At 45.1% G+C, this 25,389-nt stretch overlaps 1 pseudogene across 1 annotated transcript; it reads right to left on the minus strand.

The window, feature by feature from the left end:
* Nucleotides 1-13,618: 13,618 nt before the first annotated feature.
* On the minus strand, nt 13,619-25,290 carry LOC144673851 (zinc-binding protein A33-like; annotated as a pseudogene). Its single transcript, XR_013574434.1, has 6 exons — nt 24,829-25,290; nt 19,215-19,310; nt 18,904-19,134; nt 17,498-17,541; nt 15,365-15,513; nt 13,619-14,269 (listed from the first exon to the last, which is right to left on the minus strand). The product of XR_013574434.1 is annotated as a zinc-binding protein A33-like (transcript).
* Between the last annotated feature and the right edge of the window lie 99 nt (nt 25,291-25,389).

Raw genomic sequence — 25,389 nt, forward strand, 5'->3', positions numbered from 1 at the left:
GCACCTCCCCATGCCCACGCAGAAGATGCAACACCTGCCCCTTCATTTCCTCTCTCCTCACCATCCAAGCGCCCAAACACTCCTTTCAAGTGAAGCAGCATTTCACTTGCATTTCCCCTAACTTAGTCTACTGCATTCGTTGCTCCCAATGCGGTCTCCTCTACATTGGAGAGACCAAACGTAAAGTGGGCGACCGCTTTGCAGAACACCTGCGGTCTGTGCGCAAGAAAGACCCAAACCTCCCTGTCGCTTGCCATTTTAACACCCCACCCTGCTCTCTTGCCCACATTTTTTTTTGCAAAAATATACTTTATTCATAAAATATCTTCAAACACATTCCAAACCATTTCAAAAACACCATTACAAGGGTACAATCCGGTTCAACTTTTACAAAATGTATCACCAGGTGCATCAGTATAAACAATATTACAATCATTTACAGCCTTTCATTTTGAGCTGTACAGCCTGAGGGGGTTTAAACAGTTCCCAGCCCCTCGGTGTGCTGTGGCAGAAAGGTCTTAGACAGTGACCCTTCCCCATTGCGCCTTTGCGGCAGCTGCCCCAAGCTTTAGTGCGTCCCTCAGCACGTAGTCCTGGACTTTGGATTGTGCCAGTCCGCAACACTCGGTCGGGGACAACTCTTTGTGCTGGAAGACAAACAAGTTTCGGGCAGTCCAAAGCGTGTCTTTCACCGAGTTGATGATCCTCCAGCTGCAGTTGATGTTTGTCTCGGTGTGTGTCCCTGGGAACAGCCCGTAGAGCACAGAGTCCTGTGTCACAGAACTGCTCGGGATGAACCTCGACAGCAACAACTGCATCTCTCTCCAGACCTTCTTTGCAAAGGCACAATCCACAAGGAGGTGAACAACGGTCTCTTCCCCACCACAGCAACCTCGAGGGCAACGTGCAGAGGGGGTGAGACTCCTGGCACATAGGAAGGATCTGACGGGGAGGGCCTTTCTCACCACCAGCCAAGCTACGTCTTGGTGCTTGTTGGAAAGTTCTGGCGATGAGGCATTCTGCCAAATGACTTTGACAGTCTGCTCGGGGACCCATCCCACAGGATCCACCCTCTCCTTTTCCCTCAGGGCCTCTAAGACATTACGTGCTGACCACTGACTGATGGACTTGTGGTCAAAGGTGTTTTTCTGGATAAATTTTTCCACGAGGGACAGGTGGTACGGCACGGTCCAACTACTTGGAGCGTTCCGCGGCAGTGTGGCCAGACCCATCCTTCACAACACCGGGGACAGGTAGAACCTCAGCACATAGTGACACTTGGTGTTTGCGTACTGAGGGTCTACGCACCGCTTGATGCAGCCACACACAAAGGTGGCCATCAGTATGAGGGCAATGTTGGGCACGTTTTTTCCCCCTTTATCTAGAGGCTTGTACATCGCGTCCCTGCGGACACAATCCATTTTTGACCTCCAGATAAAGCGGAAGATGGCTCGAGTGATCGCCATCGCGCAGGAGTCTGGAATGGGCCAGACCTGCGCCACGTACAGCAACAGCGAGAGTGCCTCACACCTGATGACCAGGTTCTTACCCGCAATGGAGAGGGAGCGTCGCTCCCACATGCCCAGTTTCCTTTTCACCATAGACACTCGCTCCTTCCAGTTTCTAACGCATGCCCTGGTCCCTCCGAACCATATCCCCAGCACCTTCAGGCTGCCAGCCCTGACAGTGAAGGGGACAAAGGATTGGTCAGCCCAGTTCCCAAAGAACATGGCCTCGCTCTTCCCACGATTTACCTTGGCTCCCGAGGCCAGTTCGAACTGGTCGCAGATGTGGATCAGTCTGTGCACCGACAGCGGATCCGAGCAGAAGACGGCGACATCATCCATGTACAGGGAGGCTTTTACCTGAGTGCCTCCACTGCCTGGGATTGTCACTCCTCTTATGCCCGGATCCTTCCTGATGGACTCGGCAAAGGGTTCTATGCAACACACGAAAAGAACAGGCGAGAGAGGACAGCCCTGCCTGACTCCAGATTTAATCGGAAAGCTATCTGTTTCCCACCCATTGATTGAGACTGCGCTACTGATGTTAGTGTAGAGCAGTTGGATCCAATTTCGAATTCCCTCCCCAAACCCCATTTTGGAGAGCACATCCACCATGTAGGTGTGCGATATTCTGTCAAAGGCCTTCTCCTGATCCAAGCTGATGAGGCAGGTATCCACACCCCTGTCCTGTACATAGGCAATCGTATCCCCGAGCAGCGCGAGGCTGTCAGAGATCTTCCTGCCTGGCACAGTGCAGGTCTGGTCAGGGTGAATCACCAATTCCAGAATGGATTTGACCCGATTGGCGATGACCTTGGACAGAATCTTATAGTCCACATTCATCAGTGAAATGGGTCACCAATTTCTAATTTCCTCCCTTTCCCCCTTGTGCTTGTAGATGAGGGTGATAATGCCTTTCCTCATGGATTCTGACATACTGCCGGCCAGGAGCATACTCTCGTACACTTCTAGCAGGTCTGGGCCGATCAAGTCCCACAGAGCCGAATACAACTCCGCCGGCAAGCCGTCGCTTCCGGGAGTTTTACTCTTCTCGAAGGACTCAAGGGCCTTAGTCAGTTTATCAAAAGTTAGCGGTTTGTCCAGGCTCTCCCACGTACTGTTGTCTAAGACCTCCGTGATAGAGGACAGGAAGGACTGGGAGGCCATGCTGTCTGTGGGCTTCACGTCATACAATCCGGCATAAAAGGATTTGCTGATCCTCAAAATGTCGGACTGCGATGACTTTACTGAGCCGTCTTCTTCCTTCAGGCTGCTGATCACAGAGCTCTCTCTGTGTACCTTTTGGAAGAAGAAACGTGAGCACATCTCATCCTGCTCCACGGAGCGGACTCTGGAACGTAAGATGATCTTGGAGGCCTCCGAGGCAAAGTGCGAGGCTTGCTGGCTCTTCACCTCTTGGAGTCCCTCCTTGACATCGACCCCCATCGACTGCAGCCGGAGCAGATTCTGCATGTTTTTCTGGAGTCGAGACATTTCCCTCTGTTCCTTTCTAGCTTTCTGGGTGCCTTTGAGGATGAAAAACCTCTTGATGTTTCCCTTGATCGCTTCCCACCAGTGTGTCAGGGACTCAAAGAGGGGTTTCACGGTTCTCCAACCTTTGTAATCCCTTTTGAGCTCCTCAATGTTCTCTGGGGTCAGCAGTTGCTCGTTTAGCTTCTATGCCCCCCTGCCCACCCTCAGGTCTTTCTCTAAGTGGCAGTCCGCCAGTAGGAGGCAGTGGTCAGAGAAAAACACCGGCTTGACGTCGGTGGATCTGACTGTGAATGCACGGGACACAAACAGGAAGTCTATCCTGGAACGAATGGACCCGTCTGGCCGCGACCAGGTGTATCTACGCTGCGCTCCATCTGCAGGGTTGCTGAAGACGTCGTGCAGCTTGGCATCCTTAACTGTTTCCATCAGGGATCTGGACGTGGCGTCCAATCTGCTGTCGGCCCTGCTGGATCGTCCAGCCGCATCGATGATGCAGTTGAAGTCACCGCCCAGAATGGCCGGCCTGGAGGTCGCCAGCAGCAGTGGGAGCTGCTGAAAAACCTCCAGCCGCTCGGCCCCTTGTGACGGGGCGTACACATTAATTAACTGGAGTAGAGCGTTCTTGTACATTACGTCTGCTACGAGGAGGCGCCCGCCCACCACCTCCTTAACCTCGGAGACGGTGAAGTTGCCTCCCCGCAGCAGAATACCCAGGCCGGAGGAACGAGAGTCGTTTCCGCCCGACCAGATCGATGGCCTGTGGGACCACCATTGTGACCATTGCCTGTAGGAGCTGAGGTGCGGTATTGCACACTCCTGCAGAAACAACAGGTCAGCTTTGACCTTGGCAAGGTAGTCCAAGGTCGCAACACATCGCGTAGTAGATTTAATGCTACGCACATTTATGGATACAATCTTTAAACCCATTTTAAAGCATTTATTCTCCTACCAAACCCGTTGTCTCTGAGAGTCCCAGACCTTTAGTCTGCTCCTTCATAATCGTAGTGAGCTCAAATTGCTTCACTTTGGATGGGCTGAGGTAGTTCTCCTTGGCAGTGTTCTGCTCAGGTGGCATCTGGGGGTTCGCGTAGAGAGCGGGTTTTGAGATGACCTTTGCTGGAGAAGCTTCTCCAAAACTCACCCCCTCTGGGGCGTTGCTGTTCCCGGCTTCCCGGAGCTGGGGTGCCATGATTGCCTCACTGCTCCCAGATTCCTGGGGCTGTGGTGCACTGGCCTCCTCAGGTTGCAGGCAAAGTTGGGGTGCGCTGGTCTCCTCGTTGTCTTCAATGTTCTGGAGCTCGGGTGTCTCGTCCTCCAATGCCCTGGAGCTTTGCCGCTTCTTCTGTCGGTGCCGCCCTGGCACTTCTTCATCCGAAGAGCTGCTGCCTTTGTCATCCATGTCGGATGGGAGATGCCTCTTGCCACTTGTCTGGGAAGTGGCTTTGCTTCTTCTTCGCTCCTTCTTCCTTTTGGCTCTCTTCACCGTCTGCCACTCCCCCTGCTGCTTTTCCACTGCTGCCTCCTCCTCCATTGATTCGCTGTCCTGAGGAGTGGGAGGTTCAGGGGGTAGTGCTGTTGTTTGGCTATCTGTTGCCCACATGTCTGTCCTTGGCTTGCTGCATTGTTCCAGTGAAGCCCAATGCAAACTGGAGGAACAGCACCTCATCTTCCGACTAGGCACTTTACAGCCTTCCGGGCTGAATATTGAATTCAACAACTTTAGATCTTGAACACCCTCCTCCATCCCCACCCCCTTTCCGTTTCTTCCCCCTCTCTTTTGTTTTTTTCCAATAATTTATATAGATTTTTCTTTTCCCACCTATTTCCATTAGTTTTAAATCTATACCTTTAATGCCCTGGCAGTCTTTCCACACCACCCCCACTAGAGCTGTACCTTGAGTGTCCTGCCATCCATTCTTATTTAGCACATTCGTTTAGATAATATCAGCATCTTCAACACCTCTTTGTTCCTTTGTCTGTGACATCTTTTGATTATCTGCTCCTATCACTGCTTGCTTGTCCCTACAACCACACCCCACCCCCCCCCTGCAACTTCTCTCCCCCCACCCCCCCACCTTAAACCAGCTTATATTTCACCCCTCTCCTAATATTACTCAGTTCTGTTGAAGGGTCATGAGGACTCGAAACATCAACTCTTTTCTTCTCCGCCGATGCTGCCAGACCTGCTGAGTTTTTCCAGGTAATTCTGTTTTTGTTTTGGATTTCCAGCATCCGCAGTAGCTTTTTGTTTTTATCCTAAAGATTTTGTGTGGGTGATGCATGTTTTAAGTTTATTTTTCCTGAAGCTCTGATTTTACAGGAGCGAGTTTTAATACTTTTCACAATAGTAATTGCTATCTAGTTTAAGGGAGAAGCAATTGGAACAAAGTAAATGTTTTAAGTTATAAATCTGAGCTGACATTTCTGATCAAAGTCGCAATTCAAATTTTGTTTGTTAAACAAGTGGGAATCTTAACCCGGTTAACCATAGGTTAACATGTGAGTTAGTTTTAAATTTGGAGATGGTTAATTGGAACTTAAAAAAAAGCCCCGAACTGTTTGTTTTAAGCCCAGGCTGTGAATTAAAATGGGATGATTTGACAAAAAGGATTTAATCATTGGGAAGAAAAAGGACAATTTGGAAATGAAAGGGATTTTAAAAGCTTGGAATTTCTAGCCAAATGGAGCTTGTGCTTTTTTGTTTTCTTTAAAGAGGTGGAATATGCATCAGAGCACAACAAGCAACGGCAGCATCTTTCCAAGTCGAGGAATTTTATCACAGTATTGTGATAATTTGGACTGAAGGCTTTACCTTTCAAAAAAACGAGTTGGCCCGAACTCATTCAGATTTGTTACTAGTTATCTTTTGAAATTTAAAGCGTTTGTAAATCAGCTGTAGTTGACTTCCCATGGATGAGGGACCCAAATGTAATATTTCCAAGTTTGCTGACGACATGAAACAAAGTGGGAATGTGAGCGGTGAGGAGGGTGTTAAGAGGTTTCTAGGTGATTTAGACAAGTTGAGTGAATGGGCAAATACATGGCAGATGCAGTATAACGTGGATAAGTGTGAAGTTATCCAGTTTGGTCGGAAAAACAGAATGGCAGAGTATTATTTAAATAGTGATAAATTGGGAAATGTTGATGTACAAAGGGACCTGGGTGTCCTTGTACATCAATCACTGAGAGTAAGCATGCAGGTGCAGCAAGCAGTTAAGAAGGAAAATGGTCTGTTGGCCTTCATTGCAAGGGGACTTGAGTACAGGAGTGAGGATGTTTTAGTGCAGCTGAACAGGGTCTGGTGAGACCACACCTGGAGTACTGTGTGCAGTTTTGGTCTCCTTACCTAAGAAAGGATATACTTGCCATTGAGGAGTCCAGTGAAGGTTCACCAGACTGATTCCTGGGATGGCAGGATTGTTGTATGAAGAAATATTGAGCCAACTAGGCCTGTATTCACTGGGGTTTAGAAGAATGAGAGGAGATCTCACTGAAACGTATAAAATTCTGACAGTGATGGACAGACTGGATGCAGCGATGATATTTTCTCTGGGGGGTCTGGAACAAGTGATCACAATCTCAGGATAAGGGGTAGAATGTTTAGGACTGGGATGAAGAGAAACCTTTTCATTCAAAGGGTGGTGAACCTGTGGGATTCTCTATCACAGAGGGTTGTGGGGGCCAAGTCACTGAATATATTTAAGAAGGAAATAGATAGATTTCTGGACTCTGAAGGCATCAAGGGGTATGGGGAGAGTGTAGGAATATGGTGTTGAGATAGAGGATCAGCCATGATCATATTGAATAGCTGAGCAGTCATGACGGGCTGAATGACCTAATCTTGCCCCTATTTTCTGTTTCCATGTTTCTACAAATGTAGACCTTTTTGTCTCCGATAAGTTGATTTTAAAACCACCTAACCTGGACATAATTTTTGAAATTTAAATTGGTCATTTAAATTGATATGAGTTGCTGCTTCATGAACTCATAGGGAAAGGGAATTTATTTGAGTTTAAAGGGATCAATGGAATTTTTAATGTTAAAGAAAAAGTTGATAAAACCAGTCTAGGTGGTTCAAGGGAGTATCTTTTTATTGGAAGAGAAATAAATGGAACACATTTTTAGACAACAATATTCTTGTTTGAATTTGGGACAAGTTCAGCTGCTCAAGAAGGCAGCTCACCACCATCTTCCAAAGGGCAACTTGGGATGGACAATAAAATGCTGGCCCAGCCAGTGAAGCCCACATCCCGTGAATGAATAAAAGAAAGATTGCAACAATATTAGTATGATTTGGTGGGTTCCCTAGTAAAATGTTATGTAAGGTAAAGGACAAGAAAACTTGTATCATCTGTTGCTTTATTTTTATGCATTTATATGCTAATAGCTTGGGAATTAACAGGACTCCTGTGAATGAATAAGAGATGTTGTGGATTGAGGTGATTTGCAGTGAAGTTGTAATGAATAATAATGGGGTTTTATCAGCCATGGTTATGTGCGATTATGGAATGGAGACATAGCATCCTTTTATTGAAAAAAAAGGAAATGTAAAGTTGGTGCAGCTCACGCCACTCAGGATTTTGTTTTAATATATTCATTCATGGGATGTGAGCATCACTGGCCAGGCCAGCATTTATTGCCCATCCCTAATTGCCCTTGTTCAGCGGGTATTTGACAGTCAACCACATTGCTGTGGGCCTGGAGTCACACATAGGCCAGACCAGGTAAGGACGGCAGATTTCCTTCCCTAAAGGGCATTAGTGAACCAGATGGGTTTTTACAACAATCGACAATGGTTTCATGGTCATCATCAGACTTTTAATTCCAGATTTTTATTGAATTCAAATTCCACCACCTAAACCCGGGTCCCCAGAGCATTACCCTGGGCCTCTGGATTACCAGTCCATTGACAATACCACTATGCGACCACCACCTCCTCTAAAACATTTCTTCACGCAAATGACTCTTTAACTGCGTTCTTCTATCAGAAGCCGGAGAGAACTTAACCTCCACCATGAGTTGCATTCGAACTGGGTTTGCTGCAGGGCACTGACCACAGCGCTCCAGATGCGTGGTTGCACTGTTGATTAGCTGTAGCGCAGCAGTACACACTCACAACACAGCAGCTCAGGAACTAGGGAAGAGTTGTCAACAATAATCCTGTGGGAAACTAGAGGTTCTAAGAATTTTCTTTGAATAGTTAAAGTAATCATCACAAGAGTTAAACAGTCCTCTGTAGCATGAATGTGCAGAGGTGGAGTAAGTGTTAGCCGAGCTATAAGGAAACCTAGCTTCTGTTTTGAACCAGCTTGGGTCTACACGGCTGTGACATGGACGAAAGAAGGAATTATTATCTACATCAATAGGGCACGTTAAAGCCTGGAATCAGATGGAATGTTTGAGTCATGAAAAACGATGAATGTTGTTGTTGTAGTGGACAGTAAAGTTTCTTCAAGACTCACACATGAGGTAGGATACTAACTAGTGGGATGTGTAAATCGGCGATGTGTAAATTATGTGACAAAAAAGCATTTGAGGATAGGGGATAGATTTAAGAAACAACACATAATAACAAATTGGGATTAAGCATTATAGGTACGATCTGGTATCCGTGTAAATTTAGTGGAAGTCTAGAAAGTGTAGATTAGATCAGTAATTTGGCAATTTTCTCTTGATAATGTTTTGTGTCCTTGCCTGAGATGGTTGTTTTAAAGGGAACTGAACTGCAATTGCTGACCATTGCCCAAGGTATTGGGAGCATGAAGAGGGAGATGAGCAATAACTTTGCCCCACACACATATACACGCCTTGCTCTGTTGATAAAAGCGAGTGAAGTCCAGAAAGAGTGACATGATATTGAGATTCCAGTGTGAGTGTGCAGTTGTGGTTGGACAAGTGCCTGTCGCAAACATAGGGAGTGACTAACATGGAAAATATATGGCGTTAAAGAATGGCTTCCAAATGTGTTTAGCTACTGGACAATGGCACGACATGGGCCTGAATTTCACGCTCCCCCGCTGGCGGGTTTTTAGGGGGTGGGGGGGCACGGAGCATGAAATTAAAGGAACAGGATCCCATCTGAGTCCCCGCCTGCCCCGACCTCGCAGTGAACATTAAAGTCTTTACCCTGCATTTAAACTGAACCATTTACTCCTTTCCTTGGTGTATACTAGTCAGTTCCTTCATAAATTAGATGTTTTTTTTAATAGGTAGAAGCATTTGAAACTTGCCGACTGTTGCCTGTGTGATGCAGAGATGCTCAATTTGAAAACCCTCCTCAAGGGGACAGTAACTCGGCAGGTTCGTTGTCCCCATCAGGGCTGGTACCAATATTGAGTGAAATGACTTTTGCACCAAGGTTAAAGTTACAAGGGTGAACTGAGTTTACTCGAATGTTTATGCTGCTTCAGCTTCAGCTGATTTTAACTGAACTGTACTGATATAACAAGTCTTCACCCTTATACTTAATCAAGTGGCTCTCCTTTGTTAATACATTTCAAGTGTGAACCATGGTTTTAGAAAGAAAAATATCATCCATTAAATAGTAGAAAAATACTGCTTTAGTATTAGATATCGGCCCAGATCTTCCGGTCATAGAAACATAGGACACAGGAGCAGGAGGAGGCCATTCGGCCCTTCGAGCCTGCCTTGCCATTTAATAAGGTCATGGCTGATCTGATTGCGGTCTCAACTCCACTTTCTTGTCTGCCCCCCATTACCTTTGACTCTCTTGTCGATCAGAAATCCAACTCAGCATTGAATAAATTCAATGGCCCAGCCTCCACTGCTTCCTGGGGAAGAGAATTCCACAGGCTAATGACCCTCAGAGAGAAAAAAAAATTCTCCTCATCTCCATCTTAAAAGGGGGACCCTTTATTCATAAACTGTGTCCCCTGGTCCTAGTCTCACCCCACAAGTGGAAACATCCTCCCGATACCCACCCTGTCAAGTCCCCTCAGGATCTTACATGTTTAAATAAGATCACCTCTCAATCTTCTAAACTCCAGTGGGTTTAGGCCCAACCTTTCAAACCTTCTTCAATAAGATAAGCCAAGCGGCAATGCTGAGACATTGCCCTGACTGCCAAGATAACTGCGACCTTACCTCCTTGCATCCTTGAAGCTGGGCCTTCCTGTTCTGGCTGCAGACTCAGTGCTTTTAGTGCATCTTCCACTTGGAGCGTTGGCAAAGAGGAGCATCACAGAGGCCAGCGTTACAGCACCCCTAAGTTCAGCTAAGCGTTTAAAGGTTCTCAACTGAGCTGGCTATTGACCGAGTGGATAAGTGAGTGAGTGAACAGGTGACACTTACGCGTACGCTCACTCAGCTGTTGACTCACATGTGAGAAAATGGGCCTTTCACGAAATACCTGGAAAATGAAGGTCCTTTTCCAACCAGCTCCCAAAGCACGACAACTTCCATTGGGTGCTGAAGCGAAAGAGCGGCAGACATCACAATATTCACCGCTGCTGGCATCAGTAAGCCCCGCCCAATAGCTACTATTGGTGCACGACTTAGAATTGTTCTAACTCCAGTGAGAAAAGCTTCTGATTCCCAAAATCCCATCCCTTACCTGAAAACAAAGACCCACCTCAGACCAACCCCTGAACAACAACAACTTACATTTATCTAGTACCTTTATTGGAACGAAGTGTACCACGGCACTTCACACCATGATTATAAAACAGGACACCGAGGCACGTAAGGAGATATTGGTCAGATGACCAAAGGCTTGGTCAAAGCGGCAGATTTAAAGGAATGTCTTAAAGGAGGAAAGTGAGGCGGAGAGCTTGGGGCTGAGGCATCTGAAGGCAGCCTGGCCACCAGTGGTGTAGCAATTTAAATCAGGAATGCAGAGGGCAGAATTAGAGGAGTGCAGATATCTTGGAGGGTTGTAGAGCTGGAGCAGAGTACGGAGATAGGGGGAGACCACGCCATGGAGGGATTTGAAAAACAAGGATGAGAATTTTAAAGTCAAGATGCAGCTTACCCGGGAGCCAATGTAGGTCAGCAAGCACAGGGGTGATAGGGGAATGGGACTTGGTGGAAGTTAAGACACAGGCAGAAAGGTTTTGGATGACCTCAAACTGACAGAGGGTAGATAGTGGCAGGCCAGCCACGAATGCATTGGAATATTCAAATCTAGAGGTGGCAATGGCAGGGATGAACATTTGAGCAGATGATGAGTTAAGACAGGGATGAAGTAGAGCAATATTATGGAGTTCTTATGGACGAACATGAGGTTGAAAGCTGATCTCAGGATCCAGTCTGACACCAAGATTGCTGCGATCAGACTGGTTTAATCTCAGACTGATGGAGTCAGAAACTAGGAACAGTTTTTTTTTACATCTACTCGTGGTTAGCTATAATTTGTCGAGACTATCTAAATACCTCGGCATGTTTGGGATTGTGGTGTAGCACATTGCCTGGAGCCAGGTTATGTAGATCTTCAGTTCCAGAGCCAGGTTATGTGAATCTCCAGATAGTCCTGATTTTACTAGCTTCTGCCTGTATGTGAAAAGTGTAATGTACTTCCAGGATCCCTTTACACCAGTTTCCCGATAGCAAAAGCCATTGTTGGACTTTGTAAAACGGACCCTGGATTCAGAGAGAGCAGCAGAGTCTCTCCCAATGGAATGACCAGGATGAAAGAGTTCCAGATTGGATAGATTGTGTGAGGGGCCAGGAGCTCACATGGGATCTCTGGCCCCGATCTTTACTGAGAGAGAGGGAGAGTGTACTTGATGCAGACAGGGAGTAGGGAAAATCCACAACATGGGCATACATTTGATCCTGATACTGATGAGATGCAGCGATGTATGCCTAAAAAGGGGGCATTTTGATAAATTTAGGCTCGATTTAATTTAGTTGCATGAAGCCTAATTACTGGACCCCAAATTAACCATTAAACTGTTCGAGTTTGACAGAGATATAACCATCAGGCAAAGACTCAAACACTGAATTAGCAAATAATACCAATGTTTATTGAGCATAAATAAAATAAAACAATACACTTATCAATTCACTAAAGACTTGTCAATTAACTAAAAAAAAAGTATAGAAAAAGAGACATGCTGTTGAAGCATTTTAGATCTTTTTAGATCTTAGAGTCGACCTGCCTGGTTGGAATTTAAACAAAAGCTTGGCAGTTAACTGCTCCCTGGTGCGTTCTCCATGGCAACGCCTCTACTAATCAGAGTACTTGCCAACCAATCAGCACTCTCTTCTCATGCAGTAAAAATTGTTGTTCCCTTTACAATTGGTATTCTTGTGAATCTGCTTTGTTGAGTGCAAGACCAAAAGCTTAGACAGCATATCTCTTTTTTCAGCAATATTCAAGCCCTGTAACGCCCAAGTTACTAAAAGTAGACTTATCAACCCAACACCACAGATTTGATCCAAGCAATGACAGGAAACTCCCTCTGTCCCTGAGGATCTGTCAATATCAATTATCTTAACCCTTTGCACTGATAGGTACTCACCCCTGCCTCCAAAAGAAACTGCACTACCAGGGTCCACGCTGACAGGAATTCTGCCTATGTCCCTGGACCCAGTGCTACATTATTGGTCTCCACACCAACAAGAAACTCCCTCTGTCCCTGTGGATCAGTCAATGCAACTGGTTTCCCTTCACCTGGTATACACACACCAAATGGTTCCCAAAATCCTCTTCCATATCTAATCCTGGCATCAGCCCACCTTAGTCCATAGTTGTTGTTAAGGGCTAATTGATCAATAATGTTGTAAGAGTTAATTTCATTGGTTCTAGCCATTGGCGCACATTGCCTCAAACAGAATACAATGGATTATTTCAAGATGTATTCATCATCTTAATACCACAAAAGTGTCCCATTCATTAGACCAGCACTGGGTCAGTCAAGGCCGGTGTGTTTATGATAGGGGACAATGCAGGACAGACAAGGATCCTTTCTCACAGCTTTGGCTACAGCACTTCGAGTTTCAAATTTAAATTCCTAAGGTAGAACTATTAGTAGAAAATACAGAAATAAATATAATCTGACTCTTATTAATTATTGGATTAGTAATGATTTACCCTTTAGTTACAGGGTTATTGAGGTACTTCTAATGCAATCGTCTGTTTCTGTTGGTGACTGCATGAGAGGACTATATATTGAGTTAGCTTGCAAAAGGTCAGCAACATCTACTTGGCTTATTTTCCGATCACATGTCAGTACAAAATGGTGACTTGACGTAGTTGGTTTGCTGCAGAATATATGTTCTGTAAAAAGCCTCTAAAAATGGTCAAGTTAAGCAGGCAACTTAAATCCTACTAAAATAAAACATAAGAACCAGAGCTGCGGCGGTGGGGAAGTGCGGGAACAGGGGTTCAATTCTTGTTCCTCCCGGCTCACAAGCAGTGCTGGAAAAGCACTTCCTGTTTGCTCCAATTGCTCCTGTCGCCATTTAGCTCCCAGGTTTCCCCGACCCTGAAAAATCTATCCACACAATGTTGAATTTCAATTGGGTTCCCAATAGCAGTGCGAGAGGGAGGCACGGACAAGCCTGTGACGTGACACTCTGCCACAAAATTGTATACACAATGAGCAGCAGGGATCATGCTTTGTGACGTTGCTGTTTTATCGGCACCTCCCCCCACCACCCCCACCCACATCTCCTGATTCTCTCCCTCCCCACATGGGGGAGGGGTTGGGGGTAATATTGACCCCATTTCCTTTCATGTTCTGATACAAGTTTAGGAATCTACTGTTCAAAATGATGCAGTTTAAGAGGAGCAGCATTTTTACCATCGTTGTACAATCCAGGATAGAAATAAGGAAAGAGTTTCTCAGTGAATGTGTCAGTGAGAGTGTGGAGAATGGACATATCATCAGCATTGTAAAAGGTCACCTGTCCTCCCTCATAGTCCAGGTAAACTCCGATGGTCCTGGGGTTTACACTCGGGGTCAGGGTGACTGATGGGCATTTGATAGCTTTATATTCATTCCCTTTTCTCAAACACAAAGCCCAGTAACCATGTTCAGGAGCCAGTTTTAGCCTACCCTTCCTATTGGCTGACTCTCTGGCCACACCCACATCCCAGTCAGTCTTGTCTCCGACCTCCACCTCCCAGTAATGTTTCCCTGATGTGAATCCCTGTGACCCCAGGACACAAAGACAAACATCAAATCTCTCCGGATTATCAGGACACATCGGGTTTCTTCTCTTGCTGCTTTTCACACTGGTCAGGTCTTCAGACAGGATGAGGTCAGGATGAGCTGTGTTTGGGTCCAGGGTCAATGAGGCTGAAACTGGGGAAATTAAAAATATATCATGTTAAATAGTTTTCACACAGAAAGCTGGATGAATAAGTGTTAATATCTGGTGTCTTTATAACAGGACTTGGCACCCAGTCCAAATTTCTGTATCAGTTAATACTGCAGAGTGGGTACAATGTACAGTTAGATATATTCCCAGACTCCAGTGTGTACAGTGAACAGATAATACACACAGGGTACAGTGTACAGTTAGATATATTCCTGGACTCCAGTGTGTACAGTGAACAGATATTACAGACTGAGCACAGTGTACAATTAGATATATTCCCAGACTCCAGTGTGTACAGTGATCAGACATTACAGACTGAGTACAGTTTACAATTAGATATATTTGCAGACTCCAGTGCATACAGTGAACAGATATTACAATCTGGGTACAGTGTACAATTAGACATATTCGCAGACTCCAGTGTGTACAGTGAACAGATGTTACAATCTGGGTACACTGAACAATTAGACATATTTGCAGACTCCAGTGTGTACAGTGAACAGATGTTACAATCTGGGTACACTGTACAATTAGACATATTCGCAGACTCCAGTGTGTACAGTGAACAGATGTTACAATCTGGGTACACTGTACAATTAGACATATTCGCAGACTCCAGTGTGTACAGTGAACAGATATTACAGACTGGGTACAGTATACAGTTAGATATATTCCCAGACTCCAGTGTGTCCAGTGAACAGATATTACAGACTGGGTACAGTGTACAGTGAGATATGTTCCCAGACTCCAATGTGTACAGTAAACAGATATTACAAACTGGGTACAGTGTACAGTTAGATATATTCCCAGACTCCAGTGCGTACAGTGAACAGATATTACAGACTGGGTACACTGTACAGTTAGATATATTCCCAGACTCCAGTGTGTACAGTGAACAGATATTACAGACTGGGTACACTGTACAGTTAGATATATTTCCAGTCACATAAAGAACAGTCCCTTGAGTGAGGTCCCACATGCTGCTGACACCAGTGATTTGTGTCCAGTAGCGTGCAGCACCTTCAGGAGTGGGGGAAACTCTACAGAAAATGGATACAAAAAGCTATGCAATTTCTTACCTGGAAACATGACCTGTTTCATTTCCTTCCACACTGGGTAGAACAGTGGGCCTGGAAATCCTGGGTATTTCCATCTTTGAAACTCCAGTATCTCCTTATCTTCATCTGCCTCTGCACCAACTTCCTCTTCCTCCTCTTTGTCCAGGTACCTGATTAAATGGAATTGATTTAGTCACTCACTGCTGGATGCAAACTGTGATCACAGTGTAAAACCGTGTGAGAGCTTGGATTGGATATTCACTTATCCATCTTTGAATTAGTTGTTTAATAGAACTTGATTATTGATGAATAAAGGGGCATGTGAAAGCTTTTCATCTTGCACTCATCAGGACACTTCGCAAGAATACCAATATAAGGAGGAAAACAACAATTTATACTGTATGTGAAGAGACTGCTGATTGGTTGGCAAGTGGACTCTGATTAGTAGACATGTTGCTATGGAGAATGCACCAGTGATGCTGACTAACAGTTAACTGCCAAGTATTGTTTGAAATTTAAACCAAGCAGCTTGACCTTGAGGAATGAGTCAGTGAGTGGCTGTCACTTATTTTGTTTGGTTGAAACAGGTGCATTGAGTGCATGTTCTTTCAGTCTGCAAAGAACAGGGCCCTCTGTATTAACATATGTAGCTTCCAGTACACGCAAATGCGCCACATTGCTGCCTGACTGACAATCTTAAATTGGTTGTTGATGTAATTCTCAGCATATTGAGGATCATTTAGCAAATGATGTCCAATTGCGGAATCACATATAATGTTGGACACTGTGCTTTGAGTTTTGCAAACACTGGCTGTTTGGGTACAGTCTGTACCTTGCCCATTGTGAACAGAGGAAGGGACTTGCTGTTTGATACATTCCACCAATCATTGGGATGTATGGCCTACATACCTAGCATCACACGATCACTGCAATTCATATACCACAGTACTCATATGTGTGATAGGTAGAACGCTTTACTGGCTTGACAGCAGAATCCTGTTAGTGGTGAACACCACTCGTGTTGCTACTGCATAGTAGCAGCGTGAAACAGCTAGCTTCACCTGTTGCTCAAATTTCCGTGATACCTTTCCCTTCCAGGGTAACCTGAGGTAGACTGGGCACTTTTCAATGCTGAAAGTGACAGCCTTAGGCCCGTCCATGAGTTTGTGTGATATACAGTGTGAAATGATCTGATCAGGGTAACCATTATCCTGCAAGATGCTTTAATGTGCCCTATTTCAGCATCAAGCGTGCATGCTGAACAAATGGCTCGAGCCCTATTTATGAAGTTGCGGAAAAGGCCGATCTTATAGCGTGTGGGACCACAAGAGTTCCAGTGTGTGTATTGACCAGTGAAGGTAGGCTTGCGGTAGACTGTGGTTAGGACCCCGCTGGCAGATTTCTCAACTAGTATGTCAAGGAAGGGGAGTTCATTTGACTGCCCCATTTCAAAGGTGAATTTGAGAGCAGGATGGAGCCCATTAAGACAGGTAAGGAAATTGTTACATGCAACTGCAGATTTAAATATAGCAAATGTAGCATCCACACATCAGAAATATGCAAGGGGTAGGAGGTTAGGTGTTATTCCATTGACGACAATTTTCTCATGGTACCCAACAAAAATGTTTGTGAGAGCTGGGCCTAGAGGCGGTCCCATGGCAACACCATCGATCTGGGCAGACACGGTGTCGTTAAAACTGAACTCAACTGGACAAGTTGCCAGTTCATGAGCTCAATGAATACTGATTCATACAATGATGGTGGTTCTAGATCGCAATGATATAGTGCTGCTGTGAAAATATCTTTGGCTTCCTTAAGTGGAACACTGGTGAATAGGCTGGCAATGTCAAATGAACACATGGACACAGCATTTCTATGGATATGCAAATCCCACATGGTCTTCACAATGTGAAGGAGTCCTGTATGTGGAAGACTTGGTCAAAACTGGTTTAACAATTCACCCAACCACTTGGCCAATTCACGTTGTGCGGAGCCAGTCATAGATAAGATGGTGCATAGGGGACATCACTTTTGTGTGTCTTGGGCAGCCCATACATACGTGGACACAGCGAGCTGTGAGGATGAGCCCTGTAATATATATCACATGGTAGCTTATTGTTCATACACAAGTCCAGCAAACTTTGTTCAGCTTACCTTGAAGCAAAGCCGTAGACCTTTTCAGTAACTTCTTTCAGTTCCTGCAGGACAGAGAATCAGAAACATTTTAGTAAATATACGGTGCTGTTTACATTGTACATTTTAATGGTGTGTAATCAGTGATTTTATTAAAACCTGAAGGGATATGGGTGGAGTTTTCATTGATGGGTTCCAGTGACACCACTTCAGTTACCACCACCACCCCACCCTGAATATACTTGACAGGGTTTCCTCTGAAGATTTTGAAGATTCAGCGGTCCTTTCCAACATGTCACTGCTCTCAGGGCTAGCACCCATGAGTTTGAAACAGAAACAAAAACAGGAAATGCTGGAAAATCTCAGCAGACCTGACAGCATCTGTGGAGAGAGAAACAGAGTTAACATTTTGAGTCCGTACGACTCTTCTTCAGAGCTAAAGAGAAGTAAAAATGTGCTGAAATTTATAGTGTTTAAGGGGATGGGGGTGGAGCAGGTGAAGCTGGATAGAAGACCAACGATAGCTGCTCCACCCTTCCCTTAAACGGTATAAATTTCAGCACATTTTGACTTCTTTTTAGCTCTGAAGAAGTCATATGGACTCAAAACATTAACTCTGTTTCTCTCTCCACAGATGCTGCCAGACCTGCTGAGTTTTTACAGCATTTTCTGTTTTTGTTTCAGGTTTCCAGTATCCACAGTATTTTGCTTTCATCTTAGTTTGAGTCAGAACACTGACTGCTCTCAGGATTAATAACCAGTATTTCAGGACCAATTTGTCATTCAGTTAAGGGCAGGGGAGTAGGCAAGAAACCTGAAAGGAACCATTGGCGATATCGAATGGTGACTCAATCGATATTGTAACCTGGTCATCACTGTTGCAGCTGTAAAACAAGTTGGAGTGATAGGACAAGGGCAAGATTAATACATCTCCCTCAGTCAGGCTCTCCTCATCAGCTGCTGGGAATCATTGAGGGATTTTGGAAGCAATGGTTTCTAACCCTGATCACATCTTACACACAGCTCGGAGTTATACTGTCAACTGCACACTGCAGTCAAACAGGGGAAGCCATAAGCACTGTACATCTATATTTAAAGATATTGGCTGAGTTCTCAGTATCAGTCTCAGCGTACAGTTTCAGCAAAGAGTGCACTGTCCTCTTGGCACTTTACTAACATTGAAGACATGAAGAGGATCTGCAAGAGGTTCAGTAATTTGCCTGCACCCTGGTTCCAGTTACATCGCAGCCAGTGTGAGGCACTGACAGTGTGGGTAAGTCTCCCTGACACTCCGAGCTCAATCCTGATACCATTTTGTCCTCAGTCATACCACACATTGAGCATTGTTGTGATGGGTTTTGAGTCTTATTATAAAATGCAGTTTACAATTACACCAACAGCTTGGGGACGGGGTTATAAAGGGTCACCTTGAGAAAAGAGAGACTGTCCTGCTGCTCATTGTCTACACAGAGGTTTGATGCAGTGTCAAAAATCATCAGAGCCCCTTCAATTATTTTCAGCCTCTCCTCCATTTGTCGCAGATCTTCCTCCTTTTGTCTCCTCAGCTCTCCGATCAAATGTTTTTCTTTGTCTTCAAGATATCGATGGATTTTGGCAAATTGTGTGGCGATGTCTTCCTCCAGGGATCTAGTGAATTCCTAAAATGGTGAGAGAGATCATTTAAACAGCGGGTTGTTAAGGGGTTGCAGTGTTTAAAGGGAACTGAAGTAATACTCACATCCAGTTCTGCAATCTTCCTCTCCTGTTGCTGTTTTAAGTCACTTCCATGTTTCACGTCTTCCTCAACGGAACCCAAGGATGATTTCAGCTCATTCTAAAAATGGAATCAGATCTCACCATGATCCGTTGTAATGTCTGCTGTTAGATTACAAGCTTGTGAGACACTAGAGAGACTAATTTTTATCAACTATGAAAGAAGCAGCACATAAAGAGAAGCCTGAAAGAGGAGCCTCACTGTGATAGGACTGTGGGTCTAAACTGGGCAAGAAAATAATCATCACAGGAGAAAGGTGGGAGATGGCATGAATGTACTCGTATACCTTTAATTTAAAAAAATCATTAACTACAAACTAAAAGTAGATTAATTAATTAGTATAAAAATCTAAAGCAATTTTGATAATTTAGTGTTTAAATAATATCTGTTCGATTATTTAGGGGAGAAATTTAAAAGTAAATAACAGGGACAGTAATACCAAAGGGTTCTGGATTTATCAGCAAATTAAAATCTGTGTTAAGAATTGAGGAAAAACTCTTAAATTAGCTCCCTATAAAATAAAATGATATCAGCACAAGGAAAGCAATTGATTGGTGAATGTTTACTTAAGCCTTCGGTTTATTTTTGCTATGTCAGCTAATAGTCTAATAAATAGAGGCATGGCAGGGCATCTCAGAACCGTGGAGTGCACATCCTGTTCCATGTGGGAACTCCAGAACGCTGCTCTAGTGCTGGATAACCACATGTGCAGGAAACCTTATCAGTCAGAGCAGCTCGAGCTCCAGGTGTCAGAGACTGATTAGCAATTGGTGTCACTGTGTTGCCTTGTTAAGACTGAGAGTTAGCATGTTTCTGGTTGTGGTCACCAACCCCACCCCCACTTGCAGCTTAAGGGTGTGCAGGCAGAGCAAGGATAGGTGACTGTCAGACAGCCATGGAGCATCAGGCAGGCTCTGTGGGTGGCCACTGGGTGTATCCCGCTCTTCCAACCAGTATTCCATTCTGAAAACTGGTGAGAGTCATGGTTCGTCTGGGGTGTGCAGCCATAGCTTATTCCACAGCAACACAGTGGCTCAGCTGTAATGGTGGGGTGGGGGAGGGTGAGTAGGAGGAAGATTGGAAGCTTGGAAGATTGGATGGTGTCACTCGGTAGTTAGGGGAGCAGACAGGTGTGTCTGCAGCCACAGGCATGAATCCAGGATGATGCGTTGCCTTCCTGATGCCTGGGTGAAGGATTTCATTGAGCAGCTGCAGAGCACTCCAAGGGCAGGAAGGAGAACAGCCAACAGTCATGGTCCGCATTGGTACCAACAGCATAAGTAGAAAGAGGGACGTGGTCCTGTAGATTTTAGGTGGCTAGGGATAGACTGGCAGGCAGCACCTCAAAGTTAGTAATGTCCCAATTACGGCCAGTACCACACACTGGTGAGTATAGAAATAGGAGGCCTTGGTAGATGTATGTGTTGCTGGAGAGATGGTGCAAGATGGGGGGGTTTAGATTCCTGGAAGACTTGGACCAGTTCTGGGGGAAGTTTCTTTTTTGAATTATTCATTCATGGGATGTGGGCTTTGCTGGCTGGGCCAGCATTTATTACCCATCCCTAGTTGCCCTTGAGAAGGTGGTGGTGAGCTGCCTTCTTGAACCGCTGCAGTCCTTGTGGTGTAGGTACACCCACAGTGCTGTTAGGAAGGGAGTTCCAGGATTTTGACCCAGCAACAGTGAAGGAACGGCGATACACTTCCAGGTCAGGATGGTGAGTGGAGAGGAACTTCCAACTGGTGGCATTCCCATCTATCTGCTGCCCTTGTCCTTCTAGATGATAGTGGTCATGGGTTTGGAAAATGCTGTCTAAGGAGCCTTGGTAGTTTCTGCAGTGCATCTTGTGGATGGTACACACTGCTGCTACTGTACGTCACTGGTGGAGGGAGTGAATGTTTGTGGAAGTGGTGTCAATCAAGCGGGCTGCTTTGTCCTAGACGGTGTCAAGCTTCTTGAGTGTTGTGGGAGCTGCACTCATCCAGGCAAGTGGGGAATATTCCATCACACTCCTGACTTGTGCCTTGTAGATGGTGGACAGGCTTTGGGGAGTTAGGAGGTGAGTTACTCGTCGCACGATTCCTATCCTCTGTGGCCCTTGTAGCCACAGTATTTATATGGCTAGTCCAGTTCAGTTTCTGGTGAATGGTAACCCCCCAGGATGTTGATAGTGGGGGATTCAGTGATGGTAATGTCATTGAATGTCAAGGAGCAATGGTTAGATTCTCTCTTGCTGGAGATGATCATTGCCTGGCACTTGTGTGGCATGAATGCTCCTTGCCACTTGCCAGTCCAAGCTGTGGACCTGTACAGCCCAGATGGATTGCACCTGAACAGAGCTGGGACCAACGTTCTTGGGGGGCAGTTTTCTAGTGCAATTGGGGTGAATTTAAACTAACTTGGCAGTGGTATGTGAACCAGGAGGTAACTTTAGAGAGGAAAAGCAGGATGCAGAAAGCATTGGAAGAGAAACAGATAGCACTAGAGTAAAAATTAGTAAGGTATTCTGTGGAGTCAGAGTAAGTGGAAATGCAAGACCTAAGTTAGTTTTACTGTGCATGTATGTGAACCCCTGGTGTGTGACAGCTAAGGCTGGTGAGTCACAGGTGCATATAGCCAAATGGGAATATGATGTTGTGGCAATAACGTAAACTAGGTTCAAATAAAATGACAACTCCAGGTATTAATATTCCTGGAGACAAGGTGTTCAGGAAAGATAGGAAAGAAAAGAGGGGGTGGAAGTAATGATTGAGGCTAACATTACAGTGCATGAGGGAGAGGATGCCCTAGAGAGGTCAAGGATAGGATCTATTTAGTTAGAGCTAAGAAACAATAGAGGCAACATTACATTGCTGGATTTATTCTATTGGTCGCCAACTAGATACAGAAGAACATTCGGAGAAATTCCAAAGAGGTGCAAGAATTATAGAGTCATTATTATGGGGAACTTTAATTATCTGCATAGAAACTGAGTTAGTAAAGGTCTAAGGGGCACAGAGAAGGAAGATTTTCTGAAATGTGTTCAGGAGAATTTCTACACCAGTATGTTTCCAGTCCAATGAGGTAGGAGGCATTGCTGAATCTGGTTCTGGGGAATGAGGCGGGACGAGTGGGTCAGCTGTCAGTAGCGGAATATTTAGGGACAGCTGTCATAGCTATGGAAAAGGACAAGGAACAATTTAGAGGGAAAATGATTAGTTGGAGGAAGGTCAATTTCACTGGGGTGAAAATGGAGCTGGCCCAGATAAATTGGAATCAAAGATTGGCAGGCAAAACTGCAACTGAGCAATTAAAGAGGAGAACTTTCCGGCACAGTCGAGGTACATTCCTGCGAGGTGGAAATTCAAGATAAACAAATTCAGAACTCCCTGGGTGGTGAAAGAAATAGGGAGTAAGATGAAGCAGAAAAAGAACAGATATGAAAGATGCCAGGTGGATAATACGTGTTAGAACCAGGATGAATATAGAAGATTCAGAGGAGAAGCAAGGAAAAAAATAAGAGCAGCAAACAGAGAGTATGAAAAGCGACTGGCAGCTAATATGAAGGGAATCCTAGAATATTCTAAAGGCATATAAATAGTAAAAGGTTGGTGAAAAAGGGGAGGAGCTCTGTTTCAGGATCAAAAAGGGAATTTCCTCATGAAGACAGGGGAACGGTTGAGGTCCTAAATGAATACATTGCATCTGTCTTTACCAAGGAAGAAGATGTTGCCAAAGTTCTGGCGAATGACATGGTAGTTGAGACATTAAACGGGCTAAAAATTAATAAACATCAGCATGAGAAAGGCTGGCTGTAGTTTAAGTTGTTAAGTCACTGGGACCAGACCAGACATAACCAAAGATACTGAGGGAAGTAAGATTTAAAATTATGGAGGCACTGGCTCTAACCTTCCAATTAACCTTAGATACAGGGGTGATGCCAGAGGACTGGAGAATTGCAATGCCATGTTTATGTTCAAAAACATGTGTAGGAAGGATAAACCCAGAAATTCTAGGCCAGGCAGTTTAACCTTGGTGGTGGGAAAGCTTTTAGAAAATTGATTCAGGCCAAAATTAACAGTTACTTGAAGAAATGTGGATTAATCAAGGAAAGGCAGAAAATTGTATTTAATTAATTTGATTGAGTTTTTTGTTGCGATAACATAGAGGATTAATAAGGGTAATCTAGTTGATGTGGTGTACATGGAGTTCCAAAAGGCATTTTAAAAAGTGCCACATAAAAGGCTTGTCAGTAAGGTTGAAGCCCATGGAATAGGAGGGAGAGTGACAGCATGGATATAAAGTTGGCTGAATGACAGGAAACAGAAAGTTCTGGTGAACGGTTGTTTTTGGAATGAAGGAAAGTTTATAATGCAATTCCCCAGGTGCCGGTATTAGGATCACTGTTTTTCTTAATATATGCTGGTGAACTACACTTGGGAACCATTTCAAAATTTGCAGATGACACAAAACTTGGAGGTATTGTGAACCATGGGGAGGATAGTGATAGACTTCAAGAGGACAAAGACCGGCTGTTGGAATGGCAGACATGTGGCAGGTGGAGTTTAATGCAGAGAAGTATGAAGTGATGCATTTTGGCAGGGAGAGCAAGGAGGAGCTATGTAAAATAAAGGATACAGTCCTAAAGGGGGTGCAGGAGCAAAGGGACCCAAGGGTATATTTGAACAGATTATTAAAAGTGGCAGGGCAGGATAAGAACTTGGTTAAAAAGCAGTCTGGATCCTGAGCTTTATAAATAGGGGTATTGTGTGCAAAAACAAGAGAGTTACCATGAACCCTTGTAAAAAAAAAACTCATTTGGTCTCACCTGGGGTATTGTGTCCACTTCTGGCACCACACTTTAGGGAGGATGTGAAGGCATTGGAGAAGTTGGGACCGTTCTTCTGGGAGAAGAGAAGGGTGAGAGGAGATTTGATCGAGGTGTTCAAAATCACGAGGGGCCTGGACAGAGTGGATAGGGAGAGACTGTTCCCGTTGGAGAGGGGGCGAAGGACAAGGGGAAACCAAATTAAAATGACTGGCAAAAGAAACAGAGGCGACATGAGGAAAAACCTTTTTAACTCGGTGAGTGATTAAGATCAGGAATGCACTGCCTGTCAGTGCAGTGGAGGGAGATTCAATCGAGGCTTTCAAAAGGAAAATCGATCATAATCTAAAGGGAAAAAATATTGCAGGTTTATGGGAAAGGGCGGGGAGTGGGACTGGCTGTGTTGCCCTGACAGAGGGCCAGCAGAGACACGGCAGGCCGAATGGCCTCCTGTGGTGGTTTAATGTAAATATTGTGATGGAACAAGTTCCCAGTTACCCACTCCCTCCATCCCGGGCTTCTTGCTCGCTAACCTTGCACTTTTGGATTGCCGACAGAGACTCCGGGATTCGGCTCCAGACAGGGACCAAGTCATCTCGATCGACACAGGGACCCAGGGATCAGATTTCCAGACAGGAGCCCAGCGATCCCCTTCTGGACAGGGGACACGAGTTTCGGATCTGCACCCGTTCTATCCCTGGCTCCATACCACCATCAGGGCGAGAGTCAGTAAATCTCCCCTGCTCCCCCACCCTCTTGACCATGTCCCTTACCTTGTACTTTTTCACCGCATCCCCAACAGGCAGGAAGCTGTGCTCCGAATGTGCGGGTGAATCTCTACAAATGACACAGATCAGGGACAGATCGTCCTCGCAGAAGAGCTTCAGCTTCTTGTCGTGTTACTCACAGTGAGACCCCACCGCCTCTCGGTCCGGCTTCAGATCCAGCTGTCGAGTTTTCTCACAGAGATTAGCCAACACCCTGTTGCTAGTGAAACTTCCCTGGGGGAAAACTACTCGACATTCCGGGCAGGACACAGCCTGACGCTGCTTTCCCCAACACTTCTGGATACAGGATTTACAGAAGTTGTGCTCACAGTCCAACCGCACCGGCTCCACAAACAGAGACAGGCAGATGGAGCAGGTTAAATCCTCGGCCAGGGTTAAGATGTGTTTACTGGCAGCCATCTCCGTTGTTGATCTTAATTTCACTTTCATTTCTCCCAGTGTAGTGTGAAACTCACTTAAGCTGCCCTTTTAAAGAGCACTCTTATCAGGCAAATTGGTGAAGGTTCAATTTAATTTGCTTGCTTGTCAATTACAAAGTTCAATGAC

Source organism: Cetorhinus maximus, unplaced genomic scaffold (genome assembly GCF_964194155.1).
Source record: "Cetorhinus maximus unplaced genomic scaffold, sCetMax3.hap1.1 HAP1_SCAFFOLD_490, whole genome shotgun sequence".
NCBI lineage: Eukaryota > Metazoa > Chordata > Chondrichthyes > Lamniformes > Cetorhinidae > Cetorhinus > Cetorhinus maximus.